Source organism: Ictidomys tridecemlineatus, chromosome 4 (assembly GCF_052094955.1).
Source record: "Ictidomys tridecemlineatus isolate mIctTri1 chromosome 4, mIctTri1.hap1, whole genome shotgun sequence".
Lineage (NCBI taxonomy): Eukaryota > Metazoa > Chordata > Mammalia > Rodentia > Sciuridae > Ictidomys > Ictidomys tridecemlineatus.
Genome location: NC_135480.1, coordinates 27,523,772 through 27,541,664, shown reverse-complemented (window position 1 = coordinate 27,541,664; position 17,893 = coordinate 27,523,772).

Below are 17,893 nucleotides of genomic sequence, written 5' to 3'. Positions count from 1 at the left end.
TCCTTGGAGACACCTGTCTCATTAACTTCAATATGGGTTTTGTCAGCATGAAGATGGTATGATTAGGCATTAAAATTAATTTCATAAGAAGCTTAGGTGATATTAGATTTCATGAGTTTAGTTTGCAAAGTATTTTTTCACAAGGGCTAGGGGACATTTATAAGAGTTATATGCATTTTTAAATGGGTATAACTTATGTACAATATAAAGAATTTTAATCATAAAATAATTTGCATGTACACATTCAATTTTACTAAATACAAACATATACTACTAACTCAAAAGAATGTCAGTTAATCTCAAATATTAAGAAGAAAAATATATATTTGTTTTCTCTACCTCTCACCTTTAATTCCTCCCTCCACATTTTAACCCTGAACATAAATATCAAAGTGCTCAATTTTTTTGATGATGCATGAGAAATGATTACCTTTCACATCATTGGTTCCCAATCAGGAGTATTTTGATATACAGGATGAATAGATTATAACCATAAAAATAGAATAAGTTACTACACAAATGGCAATAACATAAATTTTGGTAGGAATTATAGAAAAGAAAAAACTCAAGAAATTTCTCTGCCTTCAAAGAGTAAAATACTTGGGATACAAGGAGTTTTGAGCATTATTAACTTTGTTTCTAGATGTACTTTATTAACTATAATTTTTGAAAATGGCTATGCCACCATCTACTTGGAAATTTCTGAATATGTGACGTTCATCTGTTAAAAGCTGACTTGGGCTGCTACATTCCAGCACCTGCACGTGAAGCAGGCATTCTATTGTATCTACAGAGTTCATTGTTTAGACATTTAGAAAGGACATTGATTGGGGTTAGCTTCTTTACATTGCACCATGTCTGAATCCTCAGATAGAGAGACACACATGATAGAGGTCTAGAACAACTTGGTCTGAAGGACCCATTTACAAGACAAGTTTGCTCACTCCCCTATGTTGTGGGTTGCCTAAATTCCTTGCACCTGCCTAACAACAGACCTCCATGTAGCTCCTCCATCCTGGCAGTCTCAGAACATTCCAACTTCTTACAGAGCTCTCAGGAGAAGGACATTTTTTTTTATCCAATCTCAGCAGTCAAATACCATCACCTTTTCCACATTTTACTGGCTGAAGCAGTCATAAACTCATTCATCCTGGAAAGGGTGGATGCTAAGACCTTCTCTCTCCATGGGAAAAAATATTAAAGACCTTGAAGTTAGGTTTTAAAGCCATTAAACTATGCATACAGTTTTGTATTTTGCTTTTCCCTTTAACATTTTACTCTAAACATAAAATGCCTTTCTTATAAACAACATTTAAATACCTATTTAGCATGATCTTGCTCTCCTAGCCAAATTCTTCACTAGTAGATGCAAATATCATGTTATAGTGCTACTGAATGATTTAAGTAGGAAAAAGTTAGTGTCTGTTTATACAAGAGATATCTTCATAATAAGGAATCATGAGAGAATAAAACTACTTCATGGACATTTAGCTAGGTAAAATTATTCCGAAAGAGCATCTGCACATAGAAATACATCTTTTAGCATTCCATTGAAAATTACAGGGCATATTTAATTTCATAAAAGAATAGTAGATGTTGTGTATGTATTTTAGCAAGAGCAATATAATATCTTAGAACTAGTAAACTGCAAAATTTCTGCTGCATCAGCCAGTCCATGTTTGTATCTACAACTTTGTCAAAAGCCAATAAAGCAAAAAAGCTTATTCATCTCGCTAAGGAGTTGTAAGCTCTATTTATTTAAAATGGAGTTTGGAGATTGGCTTTTTCCATTTTGATATGAGTCGTGCATCACTTTCATTTAGTGACATCAAACGTTAAGCCTCAGTAAAACTGCCTTATAGAAGAAAAAAATATGGTATTGACTGAGTGATAAAGGATTCCTAGATGAAGGAGGATGCTGGCATTGAGATTAGTTGCATAGATTTGGGAATGTTTTTAAAAGTTCTGGCAGTAGGTCTACTTCTTTCAACTTGCAGTTAGCAAAAAAATAAAATAAAAGGGATGCTAACTAAGATAATGTACCATGTCAATTAAAAACCTGGCTGTTGCAGTACATGTACTGGTGAACTGTAAGGAAATAAGAAACCAAGCTAAGTTTCCTAAAGTGGATCTACTTTTAATGGCTGTGTATCTAAAATCCTCCATTCCTGCAGTTCAGTTTAAAAATGTTGTTATTGTTATTGACACTCAGTGCATCCTAATTCTCCTTATGTATTCAGTCATCCTGTTATTATTGGTTTTTACTCAGCAAAGTCTTTTGCATCCATTTCTCCTTCTCTTTTTAAAGTTGCTATATTGCTGTCTTAGAGTATTTGAGGGGGTGAACATTGATTTTCCAAGGCTGACATTCCTTTTAAATGGAACCTAAATGCTTTTAGGTAATTAAAATTTTAGCTTCCTCTGTGTATTTTAATAAATACGGTTGTATATTCAGAATCTGTATTTGTACAACTTGGTTGTGCAAATCATCTCAAAAACAATAAATTCTGTCTTTGCAAAATATCTTGCTTTTGCAATTCCCTCTATATTTTCAGCTGTAAACATTCACATGTAGCCAACACTTTCAAAATAGGTGCAATAAACATTTTTTTTAAATACTTGCATTCATATGTCATGCTTCCATTGTACCTTCCTGTGATTCCTGAAAGTCTAGTGTCAAGTAAGTTTTCATCATCTAGTTCTATTAAACCACAGCATATTTCCCCTTCTACCTCACCCAGGGCCCTTCCATTCAAATCAGACATGCTGAGCAGGCGCTCACAACTCACAACCTCAAAACGCCCAATTTAATCTTAATTTGAAAGGTTCCAGAGAAGCTCTCTACTTTCAGATGGTGATTGCAGAACAGAAAATGACCAGTTATACAAAAAAAAAAAAATATCAGATCATGAATTTAAGTTACTTTAGTATTAATTCACAGATTAAATGTTAGACTAGAATAATAATAACAGCAACAATTTACACTTACTGAGTACCTATGATGTGCCAGTTTCTGTATAAAAAACACATTTAGGTATTTAGGCATTATCTGTTTAATTCTAACGACAAACCCTGGGGTTCATTCCATTATCCCCACCCTTTCATAGATGGGGAAACTCAATACAGAAGGCTTAATAGAGCCTATCCACAATACCACAGCCAATAAGTGAGAGGGCTGGGTTTCCAGGTCAGTGGGATTCTCCATTGGTGGTTCTAGTCACTACGCTTCCAACCCCAAAGGAAAAGAAAACAAAATACAGCAAAGAGATGATTCCAAAGATATGAAGTTATAGATGGTAGGAGGACTTTGATTTAATCACCTGCATTTGAGTCTCTTGGGCACCAGCTGGCTGGCATTCAAGAAGAGAATATACTAGGAAGCAGAGTAAATATCCCTGACCTCATAGAGCTTCAATATTACAGTGAAAGGGATCAGAACACTCAACCAGGAGCAAAGTCCATTGCCATATTTTTCACTAACAGGAAGTGTTGTGAAGTTCTGAACACACCAGTGTGTGGTTTGCTCAGCCTCCTCAAATGGACTAGGCCATAGTCAGGAATATTTTGTGAAAAGTTCTTTATTTTGAAATAGTTGGTTAAATTTTGAAGTATATATATATATATTTTCCCATTTTACTGAAGTATAGACGACTGACAGGGATTAATATCAAACTCAAATTCTTTAGAACAAATGGTACTCGTTTCTTTTCAGAAAGACAGCATAATGCTTGGCACATGTTTTGTATTCAATAAGTATTCCCCAAATGAATTAGTCAGTGGCTTGCATTCTAAATTTCAATTACGTATCTGTATTAGGTTGTATTTTATTCCACCAGCTTCAAATCTTTTTAACTCCCATTCATTGGACTTTTCAATTTTATTATATGACTTTTTTTCAGAACATTCAACTATTTTTAGAATAATTTGATCACCTTTTCCATTTAAAAAATACTCCAAACAAGTACAAGGACAAGACCACCAGATGGAATCCTCTATATGGTCTATTTCATTTATTTTATAATCAAGGCAGTGACAGGAAATGGTAACTTTAGTTAATGTTTTAGGCCAAAGGTAGCTCTAAATCCTGAATGAGCCATTTGTCTTTCACAGAAATAATGACAGTTGAACAATTTCAGATTTTTAAAGAATTAGTCAGGGATTTGGAGAAAAATCAAGATGAAGTGATAAGCATGACCCTAGAAGACTGATTTCTTATATGGAGATATCAAAGACCATTAAACTATTTATTTTTCATGAAATATGCACAAATATTTTTTGTTAGAACATTGTAACTCAGTTGATCCATCTTATGTTGTATATGAATACCATTGAATGGAAAAACTATTGTAGACTTGGAAATATAGTGATGAATTTTTTAAAATTCTAAGACTCTTAGTTGGTTTTCTCCCTAGAGTTTTATTAAATAATAATTTGATAGAGAAAATTTTATATGATTTGAAAGGGAGTTTAGTGAAGGGTTGAACAAAAAAAATGAGGCCTGGATTTGTATTACCTACAGATAAAACATTAAATTGAAAAACATAAAAATAAAGATTTCTTTCTTTTTGTTAACACAGAATTTAAAACCACTAAAATCAGAAACAGATTGGGAAGCAGCAAGTAGTCTGTAGCCTGAGGCTAATGCACTCCTAGAGAAAAAGCTATCTTGAATATGTCATCCTTTTAATAAGTCTAAATATGTGCTAAAATGATATTTGCTGATTTTTTGAAAGTTTTATTTAATTTCTCTTTTTGATGAGGGTATAGTGAAGGAAAGAAAATGAGTTTTTTCTCATCCATTTCTCTCATTTCTTATATAAATAAGTAATGATGCTAATGCTATTTGAACCAAAAAAAAAATGAATGTAGGGTTGAATACAATTAGTGGTTCTAAGGCATCATAAGCAATGTCAATATCAAACCAAAGCAGTCTATAAAACCGGGTCAGTCTTGGTGGTTCTTTATTTGAGTCTCACAGTGCCATTTGTACACACAAGTGTGTGATTCAGTATGACAATGTATTAAGTTTCTGGTCTGACTCATGCATGTGTAGTATATATTTGAATATATGTATTGCAAATATTTGAGCCATTGGAATAACCATACGTAATGTAGGAAAATACTCATAAAATATTGCAGTTGCTTGTATTGTGTAGCAGTGTATCTACCAAATGTCTGGAACTATTCTAAGGGTTATTCAAATATTAATTTTTCTAATATTTTAAAATATGGTACATAAAATTGTAATCTCTGTTATATACATGAGGAAACTGATGTTTATTTATCCAAGGCCATACAGGAAATAAGGAGAAGACTTGAAGCTTAAATATAGAAGCTTGTTCCAGAGTCTATGCCTGTAGTCACTATGTTACCTTGCAGAAAATGGCACTTAAAGTGAGAGAAAACATTCAATTTTGTTTTTTTAGGGTTTGGCTTATTTAATTTAGCATGACAGTCTCCAGATTCATCCATTCACTGGCACATGTCATAAAGCATCTTCTTTATGACTGAGTAATACTCTATTGTGTAGCTGACCCACAATAAGGAGGGGGAGGTAAAGAATAGAAGTTCAGTGCACTAGACAAATAGGATTGAAGGGAAGGTAAAGGGGAAGAGGAAAGAGAGTAGAATGAATCTAACATAACTTTTCTATGTACCTATGTGAATACACCACAATAAACCTCACAGTCATGTACATCCACAAGAACGGGGGTCCTAATTAGAATAGGATACATTCCATGCTTGTATAATTATATCAAAAAGGAGTCTACTACTGTCATGTACAAATAAAAAGAGTCAATAATAAGAAAAAAAACACAAAGAATGACATTTAATACATCCCAGTTTAGTAATTTTGTTATCTATTGACAAAGTTAAATAAATTGTAGTATCTGGCAAAGAGTTGCAAATCATGGGTTATCTTTAGATGACAACTGTCATTCCCAGTGTTGACATGTGTTAAACAATTACCAGTATGTTTCAAGTATTTACTGTATGACAAACACTCTACTAGCTCTTTTTATATAGTGTCTCTTTGATTCCATATCCCAAGTTTATACAATAGATGTTATCACTTCTACTCTACAAATTAAGACACTGATATGTTAATATTTGATATGTTAACTTTCCAAAAGACACAAAGCTTGATATATCAAGCTTGGAAAGTACACACAGGGACTCATAATCCAGAGCATGCTGGCCAGCATAACTCATTGTCAATTTTTGTGAATTACCAGTCATGAAATAATTGAGTATTAAAGTTATCCAACATTACCTGAGAGTTTAACTATGATGTATTCTTTAAAGGCTCATAAAAATAAGTGTATAAAATATGATTAAACATAGGTAAGCTTTTCCCAGTGCTCAACTGAAGGGATAGGAATAGTTTTTATTTGAAAGCATTATAGTTAAAAAAAATAACCCACTATATTTGTTTCCACTATGTTGGTGTGCCATGTTATCTTCAGAAATAATATATCACAGAAATAAAGCATCATGGAAGGAAGTTAACTATGTAGCTGATTCACCTTCTGGAACTATCCAAAATAAAATCTCAGTATTTGATTATCTCTGGAATGGAATAGTTGTACTAGATGAAGTGTGACTAAATTTGCTCAAATTGAGTATTCTTATTTTTCGATCATAAATGTGTTTTTAAACTATAGTCCTTAAATTGAGTCCTTGCTGAAACTTAAGAAAACTGTAGGTCTCTAGATTTCCCTGTTTCTTCAGAGATAATGACTGAAGAGTTCTCAATTTAACATGCTCCCTTTGAGTGAATAACATCTCTTTAACAATGTCAATATATATAACCATAAACAGTTTAGAGGGAGACTACACAGTATCAAATAACTGATAATCTTTCATTTCCTTATAAACTTAATCCTTTAACAATCACAATGCTAGATGTAAAATGGATGTATTTTACATCCATCCAGGGGAGGGAAACTGCTTTCTAATGTCTTTTCCTGGAAGAACTGTGGAGCCGTGTGTGTGTGTGTGTGTGTGTGTGTGTGTGTGTATGTGTGTGTGTGCGCATTTGCACACATATGCTAATAAATTTGCCCACATGTGCCAATACCATGACAATCTCAGTCTAAAACAAATCATGTGAGTCATCTCAAAACTGTCATTCACATAAATCCTATTAACTGTCAACTGTCGCTTCTTTGTTTCTATGTAATTCTTAGCCAAAATATTTTTGATTCTATCGAGAGTCATCATTTCCTATGAATGTGTCATTTTTCTCATAGATTCAAATAAATTATTTTGCTTCATATTTGATAGCAATAATATATATATAATGAAAAATAAATGATTTATGTTAGTAATTTTTATACTAAACACCTGAGAAAATGAAAACCAAATAAATTTTTGCAACTTGTTTTCAAGAATACAAATATGGTACTAAATAAAATAAATAAATATGTAATATTAATAGATACGAGGAAAAAATCAAACTGTTTTTCTTATTCTTGCATAGAAGACTTGTGTGGCAATACTTAGAATTTTTTCCTGGCACACGTAATTCTACCAGTGATACCAACTCTTCATCCTATATAATCAATTAAATTTTAATACCCTCTACCCATAGGGAGTGTCTTTCAGATCCCACAAGTTGAGGCCTCTCCCCCACAAAATCTGTATCTTCTTCACTGGCACCTGTACTTCTGACTAGCTGTCCACCAGGGGCTCTCACTACCCTTTCTCTGGGTTAGATTAACGTTCTGGGATAGTTCACAAAACTCAAAGAAGCTGTTACATATATTGGCCAGTATATTATAAAGAGCACTACAGTGGACACAAAGAATAGCCAGGTTGAGAAGTTGCACAGAGTGAGGTATGGGGGAAAGATGGAGTTTCCTAGGTGTGCCATTCTGCAGGTACCTACTTGTGTTCAGCATTCCAGAAATAGTATGAATCTGGTCCTTTTAGGATTTTATGTGGGCTTCATTACATACACATGATTGTTTAAACCATTGACCATCAGTGAAGAGCTGTATCTTCAGTCTCTCTCTCCGTCCTTGGTTATTTTCAATGTCTTGCTCTTTCTATCAATGTCTTGCTCTTTCTGGTGAGTAGTCCCCATCCTGAAGGTATCTGGGCATCCCCAGTTACCTGTACCTCCTTAGCAAAAAACATCCTGAAGATCCCAAGTGTTTTTAGGATCTGTATGATAGGAAAGACCAAATATTTGACCAGGGGAAGAGATCAAATACATAATTATAATTTTATTACAAAAACATATATATATGTGTGTGTGTATGTGTGTGTGTGTGTGTGTGTGTGTGTGTGTGGTTACGTATAAATTATTTTTAAATATATTGCATCTCAGGAAAACAAAACAGTTGTTGCTGTTTTAATAGGTAAGACATTAGATTGAGTTAGTAGCAAACCATGGGCAAATTAGATTTAACTTTTCTTTCACAATAAACTATTTTCAAAAACCTTAAATCTTTAGTTTTACACAAATTATCCTATATTTTTGGTTAGAACCTCCTAGTGGAAAATAAATTTTCTTCCAAGTATGACAATCACTAATGCATTTTGTTTCCTAGGAGAAATTCTTTTACTTTCTTAAAATGTCTTGGGTAATATACTCTGCCTAGGTTCTGTGACAAACCTTGCCTATTACAAAGAAGAGATGCGCCAAGCTGCATTTCTAAAGTGCTGGTGATTGTAAGACCCTTTGGAATTTACAGAGCCTTACTCATCGTTAAAATGAAATAAGGATCTGCATCAGAAGGCAGCAGGCCCTGAGGAGGGGAATATGCAGGATAATGTAGTGCAGTTGCGTTTCTTCAGGGTATTACACACCAACTTCCCCAAATAAACCTGATGGAGAGTAGTGAGGCTCGCCGGTTCTTCAAAAAACCATAGAAAATAAGTTGCTTCCCTCAACGACTCTGTTAAAAAAATCATTTATGAAAATAGGAATACTGTTCCCTAGTGAGCATATTATGTCTTCAGAATTATGCAAGTTGTGAGATGAAGGTAGAGTTATTAAAAACAAAAGGGAGGTTCTCTGCTTTTTGTTTGTCTGTTTTGTTCTGTTTGGGCTGAATATCTGAAAGCTGTACATTAACAAATTTGCACATAGGTATATTTTTTATACCTATCTTGACATGTTTAAGCATGGGTGAGAGTACTTTTCAAAGCTTATTTGTCAGAATTCTTAACCTGGAGTGTATGAATAAACTTCAGGGCTCACAAATACCTAAAATCCTGTTGTAAGTTGTGCATGTACATGTATGTCTTCTGTATGTGTATAACTCTCCTCAGATTTCTCAAGTCCTTGACTACAACACGTTTAGTCCCTTGAGTAACAACTATTAAGAACACTCAAGCCACAGTTTAAACATTTTGCTCATTAATAAATGTACTCAACATCTCCATGATCTCCACCATTTTTTTTTTTAAACTGAGTTTCACCATTAGTCTTCAGGACTCTATAATACCTCAGCATTTGTAGCTTCTTATTTACTACAACATCTTAAAATAAAACTCAGCCAAGTGTTTTCTGGGGTCATGGAATTTCTGGCCCCACACAGAACCAAAGCAAATATTCTGATTCTGGTTGTCCCTAACAACCTCCTGTACTGGTGGGTAGCGGTGACCTGTGGCAGTTAGGGGAGTGGTTTACGGAGCCCAGTGGTTTGGATGAAGACCCCTGGTTCTGACACTCACCACCTGTGACAACACAGGCAAATGATCTGGTCACTCTGTTCTCTGTTTTTCCATCTGTAAGAAAAATAAAAGAATAACTTTTGCATGTCTATCCTGAGCGTTCAATGACATAATCCACATAATTAGATGAAGCACACAACAAATGTTAGTTAATAATGGTTACTCATATGGCAGATTAAGTACACACTAGGTACCCTTTTAAACACTTCACATTAATTGTTTTAACCCTAATGACATCCAGTTCCATGGGTTCAATTGTCATGTCATTTTATAAATAGAGAAATTCATGGAAAAGTCATTTTGTTTGTGCTTACATATGTTTCAGTGGCAAAGTCAATTCCAACCCAGGCCAGATATCATGTTGGTTTCAGATATCACATACTACTAGACCTTACCATATTACTATCATTATCATTTTCATTTTTTTAAAAAAAAATCTATCATACCTATTAGAATTAGAAACACAAAGGCACAATTCTTGGTGTTACACTTAGAATTGTTAACATTTTCCTCTTTCTCCGAAGGAGAAAGTAAATGCTACTTAGTGATGTTTATAGAATGTCAACACCAAATACATTTTTCTTAAAAGAACAGTCAGATTCAGATCCAACCTGTAAACACTCAGGTGGAAAAAAAATTAATGATGGAAGAAAATGCAGTTTACCACTGATGGGTAGTTACTGGTTATTTGTTGGACAGAATTAAAGACAGCATGCAACATTAACCAGAGATAGAACTGAACTGACTTCTAATCTAGGGATTTAATTTGTATATGAAATGGATCTACTTTGCATAAAATAAAAAAAAAATGAGTGTGTCTACTAAGAAAAATTTTTGGTTCTACCTCAGACAAAAATTGGGCTAACTCATCAGTTTCATCTCCAGGTGCAAATGTAAATTATGCATTTTTTGTTCAGCAGCTATTCCAGAAAATAAAAGATTATACAACATATAACCCATTGGTTTGAAAACAAACGAATTAGAAAAAAAAATGTGCAAAGTATATGTTTTTTTTCTAAGTTTTGCCCATGAAAAATAAATCCAGACAGAAATCTTTAGCATTGTAATGACACCTAAGAAGAAAAAAATCATGCAATATACTTTTAAAGTGGAAATTATTATTTTCTTATGATAATTATAAATATAAAATATATGATGAGGCTACTATGAAAAAAATGAGAAGACATGTAAATTCATCATACAAACAGGTCTCCTAGACTTTAAGCACATTTAAAACATAAAAAAAAATCCAGAAGCTCTCAAATGCAAACAAATGTTTTTCAAAATAAGTTGAAATGACATTATCTTTGATCTTTCAAAGTAAAAATGTACTCTTCCATGGAAAAAGGTTTTTTTTTTTTTTTTACTTTTCCTTTTAATATTCCTTTCCCAAGAGATATATTGGCGTGTGTGTGTGTGTGTGTGTGTGTGTGTGTATGTTTGTGTGTATCCTTAAAATATATTATAAAACTTTTCTTCTCTCATGCTTCCCTCATTTTTATGTTAGCTCATTTTTAAAGTTTTAAAGAAATAATCTGCTCTCACTGATTTGGCTTCCAAAGTTTCTGACCTCTTTCTTTGTGTGTGTTGGGGCATTTGTGTGTGGAGGGGTGGATATTGGGGATTGAACCCAGGACCTTTCACATGCTAAGCATATCCTCTACCACTGAGCTACACCCCCAGTCCCTCTGTTGATCTCTTGACATTCTTAGAATTGAACTTCAGTGGTAAACTGAATTATTTTTAAGGGTCTCTAAACATAGTGAAATGTATGTGGCATTAAAAAAAAACCACAAAGGAAAGAAGTTGAGTAGTTATACAAATGGACTTTGGCAAAATAAAAAACAAAACAACAAAAATAAAATTTTGCTCCCACAGAAACTATTGATTTTAGTTCTTTATGTAAATAATTAGAATAGTAAAAATGATTGCTATAACACTAATAGTATTTTAATGTTTTTGTTATTATACTATTTTGTTACATGCAGTGGGGTGGAGTGTTGCTTATCAATTAAAATGATAAGTCAAATAATGTTACATTTTGGTGCGGTTGCTTCATAGCCCACTTAGAATAAAATCAGTTTCTTATCATGGTCTGCACAGCCCTATGTGATCTGGCCTCATTACTAACTTCAGTCTGTTGCCAATCACTCTTTCTTTGCCCAGCGTGATGCAGCCAGACCAACTTTCTTGCCATTCGCGATATATGTTTAATGGTTTGTTGGTGCAAAACAAAATAAAACAAAACAAAAAAACTCTCAGGGATTTAGAATTCTGGTGGAGCATTCTTCCCACCAATAAGTGGACAGCTTATATGTTTAGGTTCCTGCTCAAATGTCCAAATGATCTATAAAATAGTAATAATCTATAAAATGGTAATGTTTACCCTCTCTCCTCTTCGGTTTTCATACTCTTTAATCATTCTTCATAGCAGTTATCACTTTTATGCTGTACACCAGTTTATTTGATTGATTTGATCGGCTCTCATTGTTTTCCTCCAGTAGGATATAATCTCTAAGAGGGCAGGACTTTTGCCCTGCCTACTGTGCCATTGTTCTGTTCTTTTTCTGCATTAGTGCAACATTGAACCCATAGATGATGCTCAGTGACTGTGTATTAAATGCATGAAGAACTTTGCAATTATGAAATTCCTTAAAATGTTCAAAGTTTTTTTTGCGAGGTTTTCTCATTATAAATCAAAACCTCATAGTAAAAATGATCAATTCAATGGAGTGTATGTGTAAGTTCACCCTCCATTTATTGAGTATAAATGAAATGAGTTGGAGATATCTAGCCAGATTTCACATACAGATTCAGTTTTCTTGGTTTTTATTACAATCTAGAAGCTTTGGCATTCAGGCCTGTAATCGTATCTGATAAGTATCTTCATAAATTGAGAAGTCACTGATCCTTCTAGAAAAGTAGTCTCTTCAATAAGAAATGGTTCCTGATCCTTCCTATCTTTCCCATTCCCTGAAGATAAAAATCATTTGCCATTCATCAATAAACTTCCCTTATTGTGCTTATAAAAATGTCCCATGTAATTAATTACTTGGTCTTCTTGGTTCTTATCAGTATCTTATGCTGATATGACTTCTATTAATTAATAAAGATGATTTCATTTTTTGGCTCTTGGCCTCCATGCATATATTCCCCTTAGGGAATTTCTTTGAAGTGCCCCTTCAAGGATAAAAGTAGTCATTTCAGATCTGAAGGTATCATATTAATTTCTCTCTATAGTTACCCATCTCTGCCCAGTTTCAATAGAACTTACACCCTTTTTTGACTCCAATTATCTTTCATCTTGAACCATAGTAAGGTAATTTTTAGTGTTTGTTTACAGAGCTCAATGTGCCTCTTGTTTACTGTATTATGTGATTATGAATTTCACACAGAATCATATAGAATGAAGCAGAATTTCATCCTAAGAGTTTCACTGTAAAGAATAATGTTATGTATGGGTGACATTGTTTATTGATATATCATTTTGAGGTCTTCAGTAAAAAAACAGACGAATCTCTTGATGAATGATTTAGGTTAGTAAAGGAAATTATTGGAAAGATCTGAAACAATTCATGGATCTGAAGGGACAGCTGGGAACCAGTCCTAAAACAAAATCAAAACAAAAAGCAGAAAACAGGAAGCTGCTGGGCAGGTTTGGCAGACCTCCACTAGAAGAATGAATTTAATTCCAAGTCTAGTTCTCAAACAACTCAAGATTTGAATTCCATGAATAACTTTATTGGGCCATCATGCATTCACTAGCCGTTTGTGCCTTGATTGAGGGAGACGATGGCATTTTTATTGAAACCCTTTTCAATGGTAGAAAAGCCATTTCCCAAAGCAAAAGTAGGGGTTTCTACTCAACAAAAACAAAATGAAATTTGAGTGACATTAGACATCATCATGTGACAGAGCTCCTTATAGTTTTCTAAGTGGTTGCCCATAGAGAAATACAGTAAAATAAAATTCTATTCTAAGCAATGGGCATCTAAAAAATAACATCAATAATGTCTCCATTTACTTAATGATGCATAGTTTTATAAGTGATGTAATAGTCCATTATTTATTGGTGAGGTCAGGAATTACTCGATTTTTTAAAGCTCTCTATATGTTATCATCTTAGATATAATAAGTGCTCATTAAATAGTAGATTGTTTGCCTATATTAATTTTCACATAAAAAAGGCAAAGTGGTTAAATGATTTTATCAAACACATGTAGTTGGTAAGTAAATAAAGATGCAACTACAGCCTGGGACTAATTTTTATAATAGCAATAAAATCTGTATTGCAAATTAAGTAAAACAAATGCATTTGACAAGTATCATTGTATCTAATCTGCACAGTGGTTACTTGAAAATATTTTCACCCTTTTGTAGAGTGAAAGCTCATGTCTCAAGATCAGCGGCTTCCTCAGAATCACACAACTATCAGCAATAGAGTGGGTATTATAATCTCTTACTGCTGCTGTAATAAATTACCAGTGATTTAAAGTAACACACGTTTATTATCTTATTGAAAAATAGTAAGTTTATGAATATCAGGAGATTAAAATGGGTCTTACTGGGCTAAAATCAAGGTATCAGCAGGTCTGAATTTCTTTCAATTTGTAAGGTAGAATCAGGTTTTCTATCTTCGCACTCTTCTACATAGAATGCCAACAGTGGCCAGTAGAGTCTTTCTAATGTAGGATCAGTTTAAAACTGACTTGCCTTTCTTCTTAAAGGGTCTTTGTGATTATATTAGGCCAAGTCAGATAACCCAGGATAATCTCTCTACTCCAGCACCAACTGACTGGCAATCGTAATTCTATCTGCAACTTCAATTTCACGTTGTTAGAAACCCAACATAGTTTCTGGGGCTTAGGACTTTGAGTGGCAAGAGACTTTGTTGGGGAAAGTGGTAACTAAAAATGTATAAAGAGCTCTTTATACATACCACGATGGATCATTGGATTCAAAGCTGTTTCTATTCAAATGCATTATGGGACCTTCTGGAAACAGTATATCATTACTTTTATATTAACAATAACATGATAAAGTAAGAGTAAGAAAGACACAAAGTTGAGGCATCTGATATAAATAGTAGCAGAATGTTTAGGGAGCAAAGACAAATGTTTGCTATAAACCGTAAACCATTGCTCCAGACGTGCAGCTTAGCCTTCAGAAGATGATGAAAAGGATTTAGTGGTTCATAGGAGAAAAAGGGGCATGTTCTCCTCTGCTTGATCTCTATTAGTGTGGCAGATCTGATTCAGCTGATGTAGGTACACAAAAAACACACTTATAATAAAGCACAGTCTAGGAAACTGTCTTAAACTGTCTTCTCTTTTTCAATGTTCATGTTTCTCTGGGTTCCGCATGGTATGGGGTTCCGTCTTGGCATGATTATCACTGCTTATAAGCCTGCCTATTTCCCCTGTAACTTAAAGGGCAGATTTTTCTTATTCTGCTCATGATATCCAGAAGTATTAATGAGTAGGAAGATGATTGTGACCTCACAGCAAATGAAAGATGACTGTGCTATAAACAGACCCCAGCACAGATGGAGTCCAGAGTAGGGAGACCCGGCTGTTACTAGTATTTTTTTAATAATGATGAAAGCAAGAAAAGGAAGTAAAATTTTCCCTAAGAGATTGGATTTTAAAAATGTAAGTACTCTGTTTAATTTTAAGGTACCATTTAAATTCTTTATATAAAAAATAATGATGAATGGCCACATTCAATAGCAACTGAAAAATTCTTTTAGAAAATAACTAAATTCCCATTTGACAACTGTAGCCTGAAAGTTGAAAACTAAATTCCTCATAACAGATCTTGAGTGCAGAATTTGTATGCGACAACTACATTGTTTATATCATATTAAAGATTATGATTTCAGGAAAGTTAACCATGTTGTATTTTAAAACTTTGTAATAATAAAACTGCACCTGAAAAACATATTTATATATGCATTGAAATGCAAAGAAAATATTCAGAGTCAGCAAAATGTCTCTTATGCATTAAATGTTTAGTGAGTTTCTACTAAATGATAGAAGCTACTTAGAGTTTTACAGAATTATCATTGTTGTTTGTTTAAAAAGAGAATATTTGTGCTATCTCTGCTTTACAGAGCTGGAGAAGATAATAAGCAATAGAGTTCACCTAAGTTATCAGGAGAGTGTGTTTCTATTAATCTAAATGTGAAAGGAGAAACAAAGTAACCATACACACACACACACACACACACACACACACACACACACACATACACATTCCCATACATATCTTCCTTTTCTATCCCACACTCTCTGACTTTTAATCAATTATTCTATAATAATTAAAGCAGTAATTATAACTTTCAAGATCAAATTACTATAGACTTAATATTAACATGCCTAGATCCAACTTTTCATTCCTATTCTTCTTAAGGAAAAAGTGTCTATTGAATTCTCTAGCTTAATCTTATGAAAAGTTGAATAAATAAAATTCTGGCACCTCTCACTTAACTACCTGACCTTATTTTCTTTTTCAAATAATAATAAAAAAAATCAACCGGAAAATTTCTAAATTTCTTTCAACATTTAATATTCTGCAATTCCACAATTCATATTTTTTTACTTTTTCCATTTCTTGGATTATAATCCCCCAATAAATGGATTAACCAAAACCAATAATTGTTGGGTTTAGTGAGTGTGAAATTTGTTATTTTATTGCCCTTTTAGGCTGTCAAAACATGTGTCTATAAATTATTCAGTCCTACTTATTTTGTGTAGAAGTTCCAAATTTTTGAACATTTATTCATTCAACAAATACAAATTTACATTAATTTTTTGCTAAGCACTCCAGTGGATACAGATAGAAGGGTAAGCAAAACAGCCCCAGCCATGGAAAGATGAAAGTATTCTGAGGGCCCCAGATAAGAAAATGACCAATTCCACAAATGGACACTATGTTAAGGGTAGAGATGTTAAGTATGTTAAGGGTAGAGATTAGTTTAGGACACTAGAGTAAAATCTGGAAATGTTTACATTTTTAAAAACTTCTGAAAGAAGGCAACCATAAGAAATGTAATAAAGATCAGGCGTTACAGGGGACAGGCCACTGAGAAACTGTGAAACATAGTATTTAGAGGCATAGATATTGGTGTCAGTTTTCCTGTGTTTGAATTCTGGTCACCATATTTACTAGCAGTATAATCTTGGAAGAGTTTGGTTGACCTCTCTGTCCCTCAATTAAAAAACAAGTGGAAAAAAACCTTCACTACTAGATTATGAAGATAAGTATATTGAAAAGAAAATTAAAATAGAGCCTGGTATATACTATGTTTAACACTAAAATATTGAATTTATTATTGGTGATATTAGACTTGTAAGAAAGAGTATAAACAATGGCTAGGACTTAACAGAGAATGCATAACTAATTCCATCTGATTATGTGTGATTAGCTGTAGTCTGCATGAAATCACACATGGTAGATTAGCAGGGACCAGGCCACAAAGGTCCTGGTACCCTGAATGATTTACAACCTCATCCAAATTGCACCCTAAGGCCAATGAAGGGCTTTAATTAGAAATGTGACATGCATAATCCTGCAGTATAGAAAGATCTCTCTGGGCACTATATAGAGGATCAACAGGAAGCAGAGTCAGCTGATCATAGGCATTGATAATAATCAGTTTGTCACAGCAATGCAGGTGAGAGGTGATGGTGACTCTGACTTAGCTAGTGTCACTGGAGTATTTGAGAGATACTGAAGATGAAGTCACAGCATTGATTGCTGACCAGATGTGAAGTATGGGAACCAATCAGGGATGGTATTCTGAACTACGATTTAAGCACATGAATGGGTACTTTTCAATGAGAAGGAACAAGCAGGGAGAGAGGAAGTCTACAAGAGACAATTTGGGGCAGATTGATATTGAAATTCCACAGTAGCCAAGTGATATCAAGTTTGCAGTGAGCTACTGGAGCTTTCTTGTAATTAACTTGGAAGAGTCAAGTATTAATATTCAGGTATTTGAGGAAGTAGTTATTAAAAAACTGATAGCTTAAAATTGGCTATAGATATGTTTATTCCACAGGTATCAACAAGTGCTTCACTATGCCTTTTCCCCTACAGAGAGCAAGTTGATCCGCTCAACCTGTGCATACTCTATGTCCCAGGAGAGAGAGCTCAGTCCTGGAGATAAGGGCTTAATGATCACTATTATTATGTCATTAAAGCT